The sequence below is a fragment of the Balaenoptera acutorostrata genome, chromosome 3, assembly GCF_949987535.1.
Source record: "Balaenoptera acutorostrata chromosome 3, mBalAcu1.1, whole genome shotgun sequence".
NCBI classification, from domain to species: Eukaryota; Metazoa; Chordata; class Mammalia; order Artiodactyla; family Balaenopteridae; genus Balaenoptera; species Balaenoptera acutorostrata.
Genome location: NC_080066.1, coordinates 1,471,086 through 1,489,709, shown reverse-complemented (window position 1 = coordinate 1,489,709; position 18,624 = coordinate 1,471,086). Strand labels below are relative to the sequence as shown.

Here is an 18,624-nt window from a genome sequence, read left to right as displayed (position 1 = left end):
CATGCAGATGATAGTTCTTCCAGGGAGGACAGAGCAAAGACTTGGAAGGAACCTATATCCTTAAATAACTGTGGAACTGAGCAGCCTGCATCTGGAATATTCACCTTGGACTGTCATATGAAAGAAAGAAACATTTTGTCTTTTAAGCTACCACACGGTTGGATCTCTTTGAACAACTTAGCCTTTTGCCCTGAAATAGAAATGATTCTCAGATCAGATCAGAAGAGCATTCCCCAGGTCCCCCCTACCTCTTTACCAGTTCTTAAGATATCACATAGCATCTTGCAGAAAGCCAAACCTTTACCAAGACCAAGGGCAATGATTCCCCTAGCTTCCAAAATCCTTCCTCAGGGAAGCAGCTCTCTCAGAGCCCCAGCGATGCCTTCAGCATCTTTGGAAGAGATTGCTGCCCTCATCTTGTGGCTGCAGACAAGGGTTCTCAGGCTGTGGTGTGGAGTGACCTTCCTTCCAACTCTGCAGTCCAGGGAGCCTGTGTCTCCTACCAAGAGGCCAGCAAGGAACTGTGAATCCAGGGTCATGAAATGTGTGGAAACTGTTAGCATGCCTATAGCTTTTAGATTCAAATGTGAGAAGAAAACAGTCACTTTAATAAATTAGATCATGGATATACTGTGGGGAATTATGTATGGAGGATTATTCATAGAACAGGGAGTACTATACTTCCCAGAGACAGGCAGTGAGTTTAACAATCATTCCCTGAGATGATTACAAAAAGTGATAGAGATCAAAGAACTTTATATGTTTGGGTTGTGAATGGATTAATATATGTTAATATATAAATTATCAATTAATATATGTTTCAAAAGAACTTTCTACAGGGATGGAAATAGTCTATCTGCACTGTCAACATGGTGGCCTTAATAGCCACAGGTGGCTAGTGCCAATGGGGAACTGGATTTTTAATTATATTTGGTTTTTCAGAAATTTGCATTTGCATTGTCACATGTGAGTAGTGGCTACTGTATTAGACATCACAACTTTGGACCAAAGGTCCGCCTAGGTCTCTGTAAACGGTCAGCTGATGAATATTTTAGGCTTTGGGAGTCACGCAGCCTCTCTGGAAACTACTCAACCCTGCTCTTGTGAAGCAGTAGCAGCCACGGTGCTATGTTAACTAACAGGCATGGCTGAGATCCAGTAAGACTTGATTTGCAAAACCAGGGGGGCTGCTTTAGACTCACTGACAAACTCGTTAATGCTTTCCATGACGTCTCCAGCTACTAAGGATAAGAAATAAATTCACACCAAGGTGTTAGTGACAAGATCTGGATTTTCCCCCTTTTGGTAAGGACCCAGGGGGGAGAGGTGCTTAGCCTAGAAGATTTCGTCTCAAATTTCAGCATTTCAGACCCCGTGGGACTTGGTAGGAGGAAACGGGAGAGCTGAATGGCTCTCCTTCCTTGTGCTCCCACAAACCACACCCAGGACTGAGCAGCCCCGTCTGTCTCCTCACCAGGGCCCTGCTCTCAACCCCAGGGTCATCACGAGACTCAGAAGACATCTGTTCCCATCAGACCTTGATCCCCACACAGCCCAGAAGTGGATGGAAAACGCCCTGGCCATGTGGTTACAGAACCAAAACTATCCTTTCAAAGCTCATTTTTCTTGTCACTTTTATTTGGGGTCAAGATTTGAAGATTAAAAAGGTAAATATATCAAAGCCTTTTCACCACACAGTAAAGGCAAATCAATACACTGAATTTTCTAGAGTCTCAGAGAAGCCATGTTCCACTTTTAAATTTTACCTCAAAAGCCATAACTGGTCAATACAGGATACACTATTTCCTGCACATTAGGGCTCAATGGGAAAGAGAAATTGAAAAATAAAAGAGGGTTTTGGGGCCAAAGAGCCACAGGAAACAGACTCAGTAGTGAAGAATCCAGAGCAGTCTCAAAGGCGATGCTTTGCACAATCTGACTATTGGTTTAACATTAATTAAAGAAACACTGAACTTTAGCCCACATTTGTACCTTCAGACATTGCTATGTGCTTAGGGAAATGCCTCTTTCCCTGCCCAAGAGCAACGGAGATAATTATAGCCTGGAGAATAAATACTAATCCTAGGAAAGAACACTGAGGATGCCATATCAAAGTCGTGCCATTAATAGTTTCCTTTTGTAGTCATTCTGGAGGAAAACGCGTCTTTCGTGCAGTTATAATACTGTCAATGTTGAGTAGAAATGCTCATATGCGTGACTCCCAGCACAGATCAGACACAAGTTATTAGACTGTGTATACATGGTGTTGCACTTCCTCCTGCACTCAGCAGGAAGAGCTGGAAGCAGAGCGCTGCCTAGTCGTGACGCTTCTTAGACCCACGCCCAGGAAGGGTCCCAAGGCTGCTGGAGCAAAGCTAAAGTGAGGCACTGCAGTAGCGCCGGGCCCCTCGGCTTGCGTCCTACTTCCTCGCCGCCTTTCCTCAGCACCCCTTGCCTTCTAGACTCCCCACCGGCAGGAGCACAAGTGCCTGCCGGCCCAACGCCCCGTGGCCCACTCCACCTCTGTCAGCTGGCGAACCGCCGGGATCTGCCTGGCAGCCTCTAGTCAGGGTCGCTGTGGCCACGTAGCGGGCACGTGCTCTTAGAACGGCCGACCTCGGCCTGTCGCGCCAGCCGGGCTGCCTGGAAGCCAGTGATGTAATCGTGCATCAAGGGCGTCAACAAGTACAGGTGGAACGGAGGAGGGGAGCGCAAGAAGGGCCCTGAAGACACCACCCTTTCTAACGTTTTGGCAAAGAGAAAGAAGAGGAAGAACACGGGGCAAAGAAAGGGCAAGTCCAGGAGGAGAACTCCATGCCCCAGAGGAGCCCTGATTGCGTTTTCCTGTTCACCCCCAGGCCCTCACCTGTCGGGGCTCCGCCCTGAACCCCACGCCACTAACCTGCCCTAGAAGGCATCTCAGAGCGTGGTCATCAATGCAGGTCCCGTCAAGGGGATTTATTTGCCAGAAATGTCCATGAAGATGTGAAACTCACAGTCACAAGGATGCCACCTCCCTCCATTGGTCAGAAAGGCTGGGAAGGTGTCCAGCTCAGAGCACTACAGCTGGAAAGGCCTCTCGTCCCACAGAGCCACGACGTTCAATAAAGGGGGGACAAGCATTTCCTTGAACCCCTGCCCCGCTGGGAGAAACACCTTCCCCACCTCGTGCCCCACAGAAGTCCGTTGGGGTTCCTGGCATCCCTGCTGGGTTGCCTTGGGCAGAAGAGCCTCATAATCCCTGATTCCCAAGGGTGTGAGGAGTGAGAAAGCCCAGGAGATCCAGACCCCGTCAACCCTGCTCTAGACACGCTCAAGCCACCAGCTACAAAAACCCGACAGGAGCACCTTACTCTTGCTTAGCGTTTGCAGTGCGTTATAATCCCCACAAACTCTCCCAGTCCCTTCACCCACACCTTCCCCCAAAAAACCCTAGCCACTGGCCCAAGAACTTGGATCTCCTTGCCTGCCAACTGTTCACCAAGTTCTGGCTCAGAAATCCCAGTCTCCATCAGCACATGGAGCGCCAGTGAACTTGACTGAGACGAGCTGAGCTGAGTTCCAGCCCATCATTACGACACTCACTCAACCCCTCAGCGTCTTTACGTGGATTCAGTGACAGCTGAGGGAACGCCCAGCTCTCCAATTCTAGGACTCTAAAAAAACAACCAAATCTCGGATGTCACAACGTATTTTACAGAGATTGGCAAAGCCCTGAGCTGTGGGATAAAAACAAATAAAACTGTCCTAATTAAAAGAGGAAAAGTGGCCAAATTAGCTAGTTTTTATAGAGTTATCTGATAATTAGAGTATAAGTGAATACCTAAGAGAGTCAGGGTCTTAAACAAGGACTTTTAGATAAAGAGTCAGATAGAAACCTCTGAAGTTAACTCAGATCTGGAACGTAAAGCAGTCCCGTGTTTCCTTTCTATTATATAAGAAAAGGTGCTTCAGGGAACTGCTTTAATAAGTGGTCCAGCCAGCATGAAAAGTTGTTCATTGGATAAGAGAACATTTCCATGAAAGTTGAAAATTTGGAGAATTTTCAGGTGTGAAGATACGGAGAGGAAACACATGATTCTCCACGGAAATGAGATTCCACAGGAAGCCAAGGATCTGGACACATATTTCGGTGATATCACAGGCCCCAACCCCACTGCTGCTGCTATGGGACCATCCACAAATTGGAGGGAGAAGTTCAAAACCCAGCTGTCCTTATATAATATGAAATATATACAAGATATAAATACAAGGGGTGCTTTGTCCCAAGCTCAAGTGATTTGTGCAGGAGAAAGGTCACCGGCCAGCGTTCAGGGGAGACCCCAGCAAGCATGTGGGGGGATGCCTTCTCAGGTCATTTTCTCCTCCAGGGAGGTTTTGACCAAAGGCAAGGGACTCGCCCTCATTGTGGTCATGTGATTGGCCTCACATTGGGTCAGGCACACTCATCCTATGAACCCCTGAACACTAACAGGCAAGAATTTTTTTAAAAAATTAAGCACCCCCTGTATAGACAATTTTGTAAAGTTCTAACTGAATTTCTCTTAGGCTGGAGGACAAGATAAAGTGAAGTAGTCAGTCGGTGCACTAGGAATCACACTACAGCATGTTAGCATGATTTTATCCTCTTAGAAATAACAAGAGGCATGCGTAAGGAGCTACACAAGGATGTTTATTGCAGCATTTTTGTTTTATTTTAAAAAAAAGAGTCTAATCACCAAATGTCAGTATGGAAATGATAGAATATTTTAGAGTTTATCCATAACACAGGATATTATGATACCAGTAAAAAAATAATAAAGGCCAACCTTTGTACTGAACTGGAAAAAAAATCTCTAAAATATGTTGTGACATTAAAATAAACAAGTTATAGATTAAGACATACAGGGTGATATGGTTTGTATTTTTTAAATCCCACAATAGGAAATCACATTACATATACATATATTACAAATGCATAAAGACAAAGATTTGGAAAATTCATAAGGGCAGTTGTTTCTGGAAGGGAGACTAGTATGAGATAGGGGGGTCAAGAGGAATTTCAACTGCATCATGAAAATGTTTTCAGCTGGAATATATGTGTGTGACATACGACAAAATGGTCGAGATCAAGGGCTTCGAGGCAAGATTCATTTTTTTAAAATTTCAGCTTCAATATTTAGTAACTGAAGCAAATCATTTAACCTCTTTGGGCCTCAGCTTCCTCACCTATAATATGGGGGAAAATCAGAGTTCCTCCCTCACAGAGTTGTTATAAGAATAAAACAGCTATATATACATATATAAACATATATCTTAACTCTGAAAATATTTCTTATAAGACCAAACAAAGGCTTCAAAACCACGGGTGCTCAGGACAGCCAGGTCATGACCCGAGGGGCATGAACTTCCAAAGTCCTGAGCCTGCCCCACTCTGGAAAAGAGCAGTCAGGTCATGAGACCAGGGAGGGACGGGAGATGGCGGAAGGCCAGGGTTGCTCCTTCTTTTATCTTATAAATAGGCTTCTTTTTTTCCCAGAAACCTGGAGTTAAGCATGCTTAATTAGACTGAGTAAATTAAGCCTTAATATCTCAAGCTAGTCCAGAAGCTATTAGGTAACAAAATCATTTACTTTAATATATGGTACACACAGATACACACACACAGGCACACAAAGATCCACAGTCCTGTCAAGCTATCAACTGCTGTACAGCCATCAGAAACCAAAGTATTTAGAATTAGTCCCTGACACAAGCGGAGTGCTTTAAAGGCAATATGGAGATGTAATGTACGGTTTACCTATCTAACTTTGATTCTTTTCAAGAGAAAGGGGGGAAAAAGGCTCGTGTGCGACAGCACTCTCCTAGACGTTCCTAAACTTGAGGGTTTTTGAAAGTCTCCAGATAACTCCTTGAGACTAGCTGGGGCCAAGGATGTACTTAGATCAAGTGTTAAGTTCTGGAAGGGGTTTAAACTAACTAATTATTAACTAAATTGTTAACCGGGATAAGATCTCATTTAAAGAGGCAGTACTTTTACTATTTGAGTACAAACAAGGAAACGCTGTAATACCTCGGTCATATTTGCTGTCTGGGAAAACAATAAGTGAATATGTGTTTACTGAGAGAATTCAGTTCTCCGTGCAATGGCAGAGTGTCATTTTTTTAAATATTCAACTTGTTCAGTCTCAGGGAGAATTTCTAATAACAGGGTTTGCTGTTTGTTTTGTATTTAGTAGAGACTATAATGACCTTCCAAAGAGTAAGAGGCTTGAGGACCCTTTGACTAAACTTTTTCAGAAGTGTTCAATGTATACAAACTGTTCATTAACAAGAGCAGAAATCTCCCTTGAGATAAAATTTGGATTTCTGAAATGTGATTTTTATTATATTTGGAGCCAAAGCACAGTAGGAATACATATCAGATTATAAAAGAGAGATAAGATTTGAAATTCAATTATGGCAAAAGTACTTGAATTTCAACAGCTCATGAGCAAACTCTTAAAGAATATATCAAATGAAAAAAATGACAACTCGGAAACGTTATTATCAGAATAGGATATCTGAGGAACGCTTTACGCTAACTGAAAGTTTCTATGGAAGATTAATTATTGTGAATATAAGCAATTCTAGAGATAATGTTTAAAGGAAGCATGAACTTCAAGGGAGGACAACCTGTAATTCCCATCCACTCTTGATATTTATCAATCTCCCCTTTGCACAACAGTGTACAACAGTGCGGATACGGCCAAGAAGTTTTCTTAAGGAGTCTGTGTTTTTTAACAGAAAACAAGACAAACAGACATGATAGGTATGTAACGACACATAGATGAATGATATCCACTGCATACACAGAAAACCCACCACTTCCTGGAGCACAAAATTATAACAACTCTCAAGAAACTCACGACACTGCTTGAAAAATAAAACAGACACATGAAATAACTATTTTTGCAATAACTAAATATCAATATATCAGAATCTCAGCATCTTGGAGGCAGACGAGAAATTGGAAATGATAGACTAACCCCTTAATAGATGAAGAAATAGAGATATGAAGAAAAGAAGGGGAAAACTAATATTTAATGAGCGACTACTCTGAAACAGGTAACATATGGTACATTATCTTATATATGTTATCTCCCAGATACTCGTGAGAGTTCTGTGAGGTACACGTATTCCCTTCCTTTTACGATGAAGGAACAGAGGATTAGGGTTCAAGCGAGGCCACACAGCCAAGAAGATGTGGGATCAAGGAGCAGACCCAGGTTCCCTTGCCCATCCCTGGCTTCCCCTCAAACCATGCAGGACGGATTAAGAGCCAGATCTGAGCCCCCAGTAACAACATGAATGACCATCATGTTTGAGCCGAAGGGAGGTAAAGCTGGGAAGTCTTCCCAAGAAAGCTGGAATCTGCACTAAGGTGTAAGAAAAACATAAACCAGAAAATGTATTAAGAATAAAGTGAGTAGTAGCTGAGATGGCCTCTACCTTCATGCTTGTCTGTCTCCCCGATAAAAGTGTAAACTCCTCGTGGGCCAGGCATGGTCTTATCTCCTCGGCACCTTCAGAATCCAGCACCTTCAGAATCCAGCACAGTATCTGGATCACAGAACACTCAAGAAATGCGTGTTGGACCCAAAGATGCAGAGACCCGGCTATGATTCAGAGAACCTGATGTGAAGTAGCTGAGAAAGAGAAGGACAGATTTTATCTACATGAACAGGTAGGAAACTGGAAATGTGAAAATTTGACAGATTTATCCAATTACGGTGTCCCTTCTGCTGCCCTTTTATCCCACATGGGCAGCCAACCTCTGACCTTGGCTAGAGGAGTGTCCTCTGTCTTCCTCCCGTGACCTCTGGTGAGCAAAGATCACACCATCAGCTCGAAGGTGGAAGATGCTTCCTTCCCCCAACATCCTAAGAAGCCAGAGTGGAGGAGGACCCAGGACTTCAAGCCCCACCAGAAAAAACACCACTGACCCAACAAACCTGTCAGTTGCAAAACTTTGGCTGGCGACATTCTTGAGGGAGAGGTGGGCAGATATAACTATGGGGCAGAAGGTTAGTTACGGAACATTTTTAAATTGAGAAGACAATCTGTTACAAGCAAGAGCCATCTAAATCACCGCACTAGGAATTAAGAACATAAAAGGCTCCTTCACTAGAGCCCTCACCCAAGTAAAAAGAAAAACACGAAAGAAAGCAGCTGTCCCTCCAACACTCCTGAAACACGGGGCATTTGCGCTGTAGTCTGATCCCACACAGTGGGTTTTTTTCTGAAGTTGGGAGAGGATTCTTCCTATAGAGCAGTCAGGGCCTATGAGAGTCTGAGTTCAGCTTCTTGTGGCTGGTGGGGATGGGACTCACATGATCCCACCTGAAGAGAAGAGATTTTCTCAAAACTGGAGGTAAAGGTGTAACAGTCTTCCTGGATCTTCTCCAAGCTTTCACCATCAGAAAGCATTTTCCTCATTTTTCTAACACTATTCTCAAAATATTATCACCTGTCAGAAATAAAGAACAAACTGTTAAACCCTATGAGACTGTGTCTATGATGGAGGATCTACCATCATTGTTAGTTTTGACAACATGACCATTTCTTTCCAGTTTTGGACACGAAAGCCTCAAGTGTTGGTGAGAAATGAACAAAAGTGAACTTAAGTTGACCAAATATTTCAATTAGTGAAAAAGCTCGTGTCTGTAACCAGGAGACCTACCACTCAGAGGCTGGACAGGTCACACACTTCTTAGAGACTCAGTTTACCTCTCTGTAAAATGGGAGTAACCCCCCATACGGTTGATCTGAATATTAAATGGTAGAGCACATGTGGATGCATCTAACCCAGTGTCTGCTCCCGGCAGCCTTCAAGGCTGCTTGTTAACTCACCGCCTCGTCTGAACCCCCAGTGCCCACACAGACATGGGTGGACACCGCCAGGGCCACACATTGTGGACAGAGAGGTGGGTGACAACAACCTTCAAAGTTAAAGGAGAAAGTTCAAGTCTAGTGGAGCCTCTGCTATGCAAGGCAGTCAGGAATTAGTGACTAGCACAGTACCCAAGATAACACCAACCTATTTATTAAACTTTTGCCCCTCGTCCCATTAGATCTTTTTTCATTTTAAGGATATTTCTGTTGATCTCTGCAGGGAAATAGACAAGATTAAAAAGTCAACTTTCTTTCTTTCTTTCTTTCTTTTTAAGATAACTAATGAGAACCTACTGTAACAGCTCAGGAAACTCTATTCAGTGCTCTGTGGTGACCTAAATGAGAAAAGTCAACGTCCTTAAACCTTGGTAAGTTTAAAGAGAATTTAAGTTCTCAGCTCGAAAGATATTTATTTTGCTCTTGATTCACATAAAGAGGGGAAGGTCAGAAGCAGAAAGTTCAGAAGCACATAGCGAAGGAAGGTTGATCAAGTTTACTGGTAACAGGACAAAGAAGACATGCAAATATATGCAAATAAGAAGGCAAAACTTGAAAGGCTGAAAAATGGACAAGCTATAACAAAATGAAATATAATGACCAGAAATGTAAGGCCTTTAATTCAAAAGCAAAAAGGGAGAGAAGGAACAAAGAAAGAAAGGGGGGAAAGAAAGGAAGAAGAAAGGGAAGGAGGGAAGGAGGAAACAAATTTTACAAACACAGTAAGAGGGCACTTCACTAACTGGGATGGCTTTGAACTGCATAAACGTACCAGGGCCAGGGAGCAAGCAGGGGTCCAAACCCAGCCCTGCTTTGCTTGCCAAGCTGTAACCATTGTCTACATCATCCCATAGGCGGTACTTTTTCCTAATAGCTCCCCCAGAAGGGTGCCTTTTTCCAATTCACATGCCAACATCACATTAGCTAGCTATGTCCAAGCACAGATATCACATGTAAATAAATGAACAACAATTGACAGGTGCATTCGCAGGAAACTCTCAGCTTCCCAGTGTGATGTCACCGACCTAAAAGCCAAAAGCATCTCAAGTTATGACTACAGATATTTACAGTCTAGAAGGATGGAGGCGGGCATCCCATTCTCCAGCCTTCTGGTACCTACAGTATCCTGTTCATTTCATGGTGTTATATTTTCAAAGGCAGATGCAGCAAAGGGAAATGGCAAACTGGAAAGCACCCAGAAAAGATGGGAAAACACAGCATGTGAGGAAGCCTTGAAGCTACAAGGAATGTGTGGTATGGACAAGAGAAGATAGTGTGTGAGGAGTGCCAGACCGTGACGGCGATCTTTAAACATCTCCCGTGGAAGGAGCCGGCTCTTGTCTCCAGAGCTGGATCCAGAAAGCTTCAGAAAAACAGATTTGGGCTCAATAGAAGGAATTATTTAACCTAGAGACAGAGGTAGAATGGGCTTCCTGGGAGGAGACTGAGATCTCCTAACTGAAGACATTCGAACCAAACCCTTTACAGCACCCTATTTACAACCCTTCTTTTGTTTTGTTTCCTGGTCTCACTCCTGTTACTTCCACCGTCAGCTCCCACAGGCAAAGTTCTTCCAGGCCCTTCATCCTTCAGCCCAAATGCCTATTCCTTCACGTACTCCTCCGTCACTTCGTCAGTCAGAGCTGGGCGCTCTCCGCTCTGCACAGCCTTTAATGTGCCGTCGTTCTGCCGTCCCATCACTTGCCACGCCCTCAGCTGCTCTTTTGCCTTTTCCTGGGACACTCGTATCTGTGCAACTACTGCTCTGCGCAGATATACTTGGCAGAGCTTTCACTTCGACAACCAGGTAACATATTCTCATATATGTGACTAGTCAGTCCCTCCTGTTGGGATAATTAGGAGAGGAGACACCGGATGTGGGGAATAATGAAGAGACAAAGCAGATGAAACCCGAGGAGGGATCAGAAAGCAGAGGGAAGTGAACTACGACCTCAGAAGCACATAGATGAGCCCGGGGCGTTGGAGGAAGTAAAAAGGCGCAGAGAGAGCAGACCGCTTGTGTCTGGAGTGGGGTTATGATGGTTATTGATGAGAAGATTAATCTTTTCTCTATTTCAAACATCTATTCAATATATCACTTTTATTCCATAGGTGGAAAACAAGAATTCTAAAATGTTAACCACAGACACTATTAACACTTCTTGGAAGAAAAGCCAGGAAGACCTTCCCTTCAGAATCTTGGTCTAACAAGCAAAATCAGTTATAAACTGAACATTTTCTGGTAGATCAGTGAATCAAAATGGAAAATATCAATAGAACAGTGCAGGTTCTAATTTATTTAAGTTTTGAATTTTACCTTTTTTCTTTTTGTCTTAAATTTAAAATGTTTACTTGTGTAATATTTCAAAAATTCAGAAAAAAATGGGCTCATGCACTGGTTCTAAGAACTGTTTGCCTTAACTGAAGCTTGGCTTCAGTTACCTTTTTCTTTTTTAAGAAAAAAAAATCTAGTGACAGTTGAAGCACACACTTCACTCTTCAACCTCCACCACCACAGATGAAAAATAACTTGACTGTGTTTTATATTTTAAATAGACATAAAACTTTAAGCAATGTATAGTAATGTTTGCGCATCTTTAAATGTTCAAATGTGGTAAATTACATGAAAAGATTTCCTAATGCAAGTTATCCTGCAACATTGAGATAAACACTCATTGGGCAAAAATGTCTTTGAAAAATATTTTGATGGATTTAGTTTGCTAATAATTTATTTCAGATCATTGCCTTCATATTCATAATTGTCCATGGCTTACAATTTTGCTTTATTTTACCTTACTTGTTCAGTTTTATTATCAAGGCTATATATATAAAATGTTGTGGGGAGTTGTCCTTTCTCTATTCTTTGAAAAAGTTTATGCAAAGTCGAGCTTATCTGTTCTTTGAAGATTTTGTAATCTTGGCTGCGTCTGGCTTGTTTTCTGCAGAGGAAGGGGCTGGGGGAAAGCTGTAGATTATTAACTTGATTCACTTCTTTTGTGATTATAGGTAGTTCCATCTTTTTGTGTCATCAGTTTTTTGTAACTGACATTTTTCTAGGAAACTGTCCAGTTTCTCGAAGTTTCCAACATGCTGTCAAGAACTTATTCATAGTATGCTCTGATAGGCTTGGAAATCTCCCTCTGTAGTTATGTCCTATTTCTCTGTCATGCCTTCCTTCCTCCTGCTTTTGGTCGTTCTCACCAGAGACTGCTTTATCACTCTTTTCAAGGAACTAGCTTTTAGTTTGGTGGATTTTCTGTATTATTACTTTGTTTTCTAGCCCATTAATTGCTACCCTTATCTTTATTATTTCCTTCCTTCTGCTTTCTTTCTGCTTGCTCTGTGGTTGTGTTTTTACTGTATTCTGGACAGTACTTAGCTCATGAGTTTTTTATCTTTCTCATTTTCTAATATATGCAATTAAGATGATAAATATTCATTTAAAGTATCATTTAAGTGACACTCTACAGGGTTTTTCCTGTTTAATGATTTCAAAATGTATACTATTCTTTCTTTCACTCTTACAGCTTTTAATTCTTATTGTGGAGAATTTCAAACATACACAAAAGCAAACATTGAATCATTCTGGAATGTTCCTAGTTCAACATGGAAACGGCCTTTCTAATATATGCTTTGAGGTAATAATGTTCCCTGGTTAATTTTATTGTAGAAATCCATGTGGATGTCTCACTTCTTTTCCACGAAGACAAAAACTATACCTTATGTAAACTTGTGTCATACATAGTAAGTGCTCAACAAAATCTGGGAGGATTAATTTCTTTAATTCCACAGGACCATATTCAAAGCAGGCTATTTTGCCAAAATGCAGCCTCAGCGTCACAGATGGTTAAAAATACTTTGAGAAATATAATTAGCATTTTTATGAGCACTGTTCCCATATTTGAACGTCCACAAAAGTTCAGGAGAGTTGAACAAACACCATTTTAGGAGATATAAATAAAGCGGCCGGCCTCGGAAGGCCAGTCCTGCTTTTTCCTCGCCTGCCGCCCTGACCCCCGTCCTTCCTGCTTCGTGTCCAAAGGCTGCAGTGTGTGTGCTCCCAGGGAAGAAGCCAATCCAAGCCGCATGAGCCTCACCACTGAGCCTCCACAGGAGAGAGAAGTGGCTGCCACACGAAGGAAAAGGTTCCAGGGCCTTCGGCCTCCACCACCACTGGCTCAACTGTTTCTAAGAACAGCGTGAACTGTGGAAAAAAAGGAAAAAACAAAAAACAACACTGGCACCAGACACCAGCCTTTCATTGTCTCCAGGCTTTAAAACAGAAACAGGCTGAAACGGAGCTGCCCCTGGAAACCGTCTCCAGGCCTCACTCGGTGAGGACCGGGATGCTGGCCGCATGGGCAAACCCCGCCCGGCGCTGTTTCCAGGACGGGATGGGCACTCCCACTGCCCAGGCCCCAGCCCGGGGCAGGTCCCCCCAGGTGCAGAACTGCCCTCGCGATTCTCAGAGGTTCTCACCGGCCTCTGCAAGGGAGGCCCTGGGGGTGTGAGGGGTTTCCCCACCCAAAAGTTCAAGTTGGTTGCTGAATGCTTGTCTCTCCATTTCATTTTCATAATCTTAAAGGTAGCTTATTGGTTCGTAAAACAGATATTGCAAATAGTTCCTCGTCCTCAAAAAACAACTGTCAGCTTTTCTATCAGGAGACCTCTCCACCTAGAGGAGCACGTGCAGTTGGGCCCGGTTCCGAGGTTGACTGGCCTTGTGCAGGTGTGTACATTCAGTTCCAGAACCCCGCAGACACCATAATCCAGGGACGCTCAAGTCCCTTGTACATAGTGACATAGTACTTGCCTATAACCTATTCACCCCATATACTTTAAATCATCTCTAAATTACTTATAATACCTAAAAACAGTGTAAATGCTGTGTAATAGTCACAAATACAATGTAAATGCTATGTAAATAGTTGCTGGCCTGTACCTAATTCAATTTTCGCTTTTTGGAACTTTCTAGAATTTTTTTTTCCGAATACGTTTGATCCCAGTTGGGTTGAATCCACGGACGCGGAACCGCAGAGACAGAGGGCCGATTACATAGGGTTGAAGAACATCACTCTTTACTTGCAGCGGGCACCCAATTGTGGGTTTTTTCATAAGGAGGATGTGACATTAGTCTGAATACTAGACTTCTAACCAGAAACAAATTCCCAGACTTTGGGGATGGCTTCTGAAAAGAACAGTTCTGCATGCAGAAGGTCCAAAATATCCAGTTCTAATCACTACGCATTCAAGTATCTCTTGCCTATTAGATCGATCATTTAGTGAAAATGAAGGGTTTTTTCCCCTGCAAAATTTCTAGTATTTATGTAATTACTCTTAGTTGGAAACATAAAATAAACCAACACTCAAGCTTCCTTTTTCCATTTCCTAGATAAACACACTAGTGAAGAGGTTTGTTGGACTTGGGGCTCCCAGAAACCCAGTGCGAATTTCTGATGGATTACTTCAGCTCTGCTCCTTCCAAAGTGGTTAATTGTTGACCCAGTAAGAAAAAGAAGGAATGAAAACCGACCTCTTTCTCTTTCATTTTCATTCGTGTGCTTAATATTCTGTAATGTCTCGAGGTCAATGGCTGCTTCACAGGTGGGTGGTTGGGGGGAGGGGTGCACAATCAAAATAATGGAACTTCACTTATCAAGCCAAGAACTTGATTGTCAAGGCCCACATGGCTCCAGACTATAACAGCGTGTCCCTTCGACCCAGACTCTAGGTTAAGACCTCTACTGAGTAAAGTCAGCATGAAAGAATTCTGCTTTGGAAACACATAGAAAAAAGGAAACCTATCACCGGTGGGAAGACAGACAAGAATGGGGACGGCCCACCCACATGGAGCACTTAAGTTGTGGGTCTCCCAGGGGCCCTGCCTTTGGTTACAATCATCAGCACAGGCAGAAATTGATCATCCCCCACCCCCCCCCATCACAGTTCTCACTGAGTCTTATCTGCCCAAACTGGGTTAGTAAAGCCAGAGCAGAGATTGACTGTCCTTGCCCAAGGTCAGCAATCAAACGTCAGTTATACTTGTCCCATGCTAGGCTGTTCCCAGCTCAGAAGTCTGAGCGCACTTAGCTGCACGTAGCAGCGACTCTATAAACGTTTGTTGACTTGAATGATCACTGTTCTCGGCTGGTGTCCACTGCTCACCTGCTTCCTGATATCCAGTTGATCCCTAATATCAACAACCACCCGTCACCTGGACTTCTCTTGCCCACGTTTGCCAACAAGGTTTATGTCTTAGGATGCCAGCTCAACTCTCCTTTCACACCTTGAACTTGCCTGTTCTCCACTCTGACACCTCAGAGAGACCTGAGCTTTGACTCAAGACTCAGCTGTCTCCACCGACTGACATCTCCTGATCTAGCCACAGCCACAATACCCAGCTGTGACATTTAGAAGTGGGATCAAGGAGGGAAGGATGACGAAGCAAGAGGTAGGTACTAACATTTGTTTTCCCCAAAGATGTGTCTGTCTCGGTGCCCAGCCCTGACACATGTGAGACCTTTCCATTCTATCTCTAAAGAGCACCAGGGAGCAAGGAGATGGTACTTCTTCCACTGCCTGATAACCAAGATCCCACATGTTTTCATTTGTGGAAACTAAACCATTCCCTTAAATTACTGATTTTCAATTGCAGGTCTGAGAATGGAGGAATATCCATAATGAAATATTTACCCATCTACAACAAAATGAGAAAAATAAGGGCAATGAAATGTATTTTCCATAGGCTGAAATATTCTATGTAAAGGAATATTCTATGTATCCTTTGTTCTGAGACCATAGTGGAACCGTATCTTATGATGGAGTAAAGTGATTCCTTATTGCAAAAATTACATCCAGCCAAAATTACCCTTCAGAATTTCTTAAGAAGGTACAAAATGAAGTCCAAGCCAATCACAGCCTGCTTTTCCTACAGCATGGAACAGATTGCTAGTTCTGCGGCTGAGCATATCTGATGAAATACTTGGCTTTCCTTTAAGTGCCACAATATTTTAAAAAACAAACAAACAAAACAAATGGGACCTAATGAAACTTAAAAGCTTTTGCACAGCAAAGGAAACCATAAATAAGATGAAAAGACAACCCTCAGAATGGGAGAAAATATTTGCAAATGAAGCAACTGACAAAGGATTAATCTCCAAGATTTACAAGCAGCTCATGCAGCTCAATATCAAAAAAACAAACAACGCAATCCAAAAATGGGCAGAAGACCTCAATAGACATTTCTCCAAAGAAGACATACAGATTGCCAACAAACACATGAAAGGATGCTCAACATCACTAATCATTAGAGAAATGCAAATCAAAGCTACAATGAGGTATCACCTTGCTCCAGTCAGAATGGCCATCATCAAAAAATCTACAAACAATAAATGCTGGAGAGGATGTGGAGAAAAGGGAACCCTCTTGCACTGCTGGTGGGAATGTAAATTGATACAGCCACTATGGAGAACAGTATGGAGGTTCCTTACAAAACTAAAAATAGAACTACCATACGACCCAGCAATCCCACTACTGGGCATATACCCTGAGAAAACCATAGGTCAAAAAGAGTCATGTACCAAAATGTTCACTGCAGCACTATTTACAATAGCCAGGACATGGAAGCAACCTAAGTGTCCATCGACAGACGAATGGATAAAGAAGATGTGGCACATATATACAATGGAATATTACTCAGCCATAAAAAGAAACGAAATTGAGTTATTTGTAGTGAGGTGGATGGACCTAGAGTCTGTCATACAGAGTGAAGTTAAGTCAGAAAGAGAAAAACAAATACCGTATGCCAACACATATATATGGAATCTAAAAAAAAAAAAAAATGGTCATGAAGAACCTAGGGGCAGGACAGGAATAAAGACACAGACCTACTAGAGAATGGACTTGAGGACATGGGGAGGGGGCAGGGTAAGCTGGGACAAAGTGAGAGAGTGGCGTGGACATGTATACACTACCAAATGTAAAATAGATAGCTAGTGGGAAGCAGCTGCATAGCACAGGGAGATCTGCTCGGTGCTTTGTGACCACCTAGAGGGGTGGGGTAGGGAGGGTGGGAGGGAGACACAAGAGGGAGGGGATATGGGGATATATGTATATGTATAACTGATTCACTTTGTTATAAAGCAGAAACTAACACACCATTGTAAAGAAATTATACTCCAATAAAGATGTTAAAAAAATTATTATCTTGAACTATTACAAAACAGAAAAAATAAAATAAAATAAAAAAATAAAAAACAAACAAACCTCTTAAAGACTTGAATGACACAATGCTGAGAAACACAAGACTTAGAGGAACAGAAGATTCACTGTATACCCAGCCCTAGCAGGAAAAGGGAAGGGTCACATCTTCCACACCCTCATCACTCCAGAGCACATACTGTGTAGGTAGAACCACGGAACAGCCGACAGACTCCCATACTCTTTAAAGTATTCACTTTTGAATGTATGTAGTTAGAGAGAAGTCACAAAAGTTAAATGGCTGTGAGACACTTTGTTCCTCTCTTTCTTTTTGTTTTTGGTGAAAAAAACCCACAAAAACCTACCATTCACAAAATGAGGTTGAGATCCAATAAAACTTATAGTTAAAACGCAGTTGAGAAAATTAAAAAATTGGCAATCTTACATCGATCTCCAAACCCTTTTAAAGGATACTTGTTTATGAAATTCAGAGATCTGAAAGTCATAAATTTAATATTAGAATAGTAAGCAGGTGTCATATGAAACAGGGAAAAAAGTTGCAGCCAATATCCTAAGGTCACATCTGGATTCCTAGAGAAATGATCAATCTAAAGACTGATTTTCAAAAGTGCTGAATTTAAGTACTATGACTTTTAACCTATTTTTCTAACTTACCATGGTTCTTTCTCGCAGTAGAGTTGAAAATTGAGCAAAAGGATAGATTTACTGTATCAAAATCTAGTTCTCACCCCACTCGGATAAACCTCTTCTCCACTTCAGTCAGTGGAAACCCCGTTTTAGCCGCTCAACAAAAGCCTCTGAGTCATCCTTGTATATTCTTTCTCTTTCGCCGGTTTCCAATCCAAGAGCGAGTATAGTCAGTTCCCTTCTTAAGCCATATCCAGATTCTAACCACTGCTCCCGCCTCCAAGGCACCGAGCGTCGTGCAGATTACAGCAGCTTCCTCACGGGCCCTCCCATTTCAGCCTTCTCCCGTTCCCAGCACAGCGGCCTCGGTGCGCCTGTTAACGTTTAAGTCCGATCGCCACTGATCTGCTCAAAACCTAAACATGGCTCCACGTCAGAGTCCAGAGTTCTTATTCTGGCCAACAAGAACACCGTGTGACTTGGTCACCCATTTGTCTCACTTTACCTCTCTGACCTCATCTCTTGCGGTCACTGTTTAATGAACTTGCAGCAGTGCCTGGCAAAAAACAACTGTTAGACAACTGGTATTTACAGTTGTTATATTATTATTTCTGTTACTCTTACTGCTACTACCACCACTATTAGCCCACCCGTCAGTTGCTCCTCTCCATCCACCCCGCCTTTCTTATTGTCCCCAAACACACAGAGTAGAGCTCTGCCTTCAAGCTTTGTCTCTTCCCCTTGACTAGAACACCTTTTCCCCAGATATCCGCCAGACTTTCCCCAGATATCCGCCAGACTTTCCCCAGATATCCAACTGAGTTTTCCCAGATATCTGCCAGACTTTCCCCAGATATCCACCAGACT

The 18,624-nt window shown here is 42.7% G+C and overlaps 1 protein-coding gene across 1 annotated transcript in view; it reads right to left on the bottom strand.

The window, feature by feature from the left end:
• The window catches only part of LOC103010024 (uncharacterized), a 126,544-nt gene extending 108,405 nt beyond the window's left edge, over positions 1-18,139 (bottom strand). Inside the window, exons 1-2 of the mRNA XM_057542029.1 lie at positions 17,785-18,139; positions 13,008-13,114 (exon numbers count right to left, since the gene is read on the bottom strand). The gene's annotated coding sequence lies outside the window, so the exon portion shown is untranslated. The remainder of the gene's footprint in view (positions 1-13,007; positions 13,115-17,784) is intronic.
• Between the last annotated feature and the right edge of the window lie 485 nt (positions 18,140-18,624).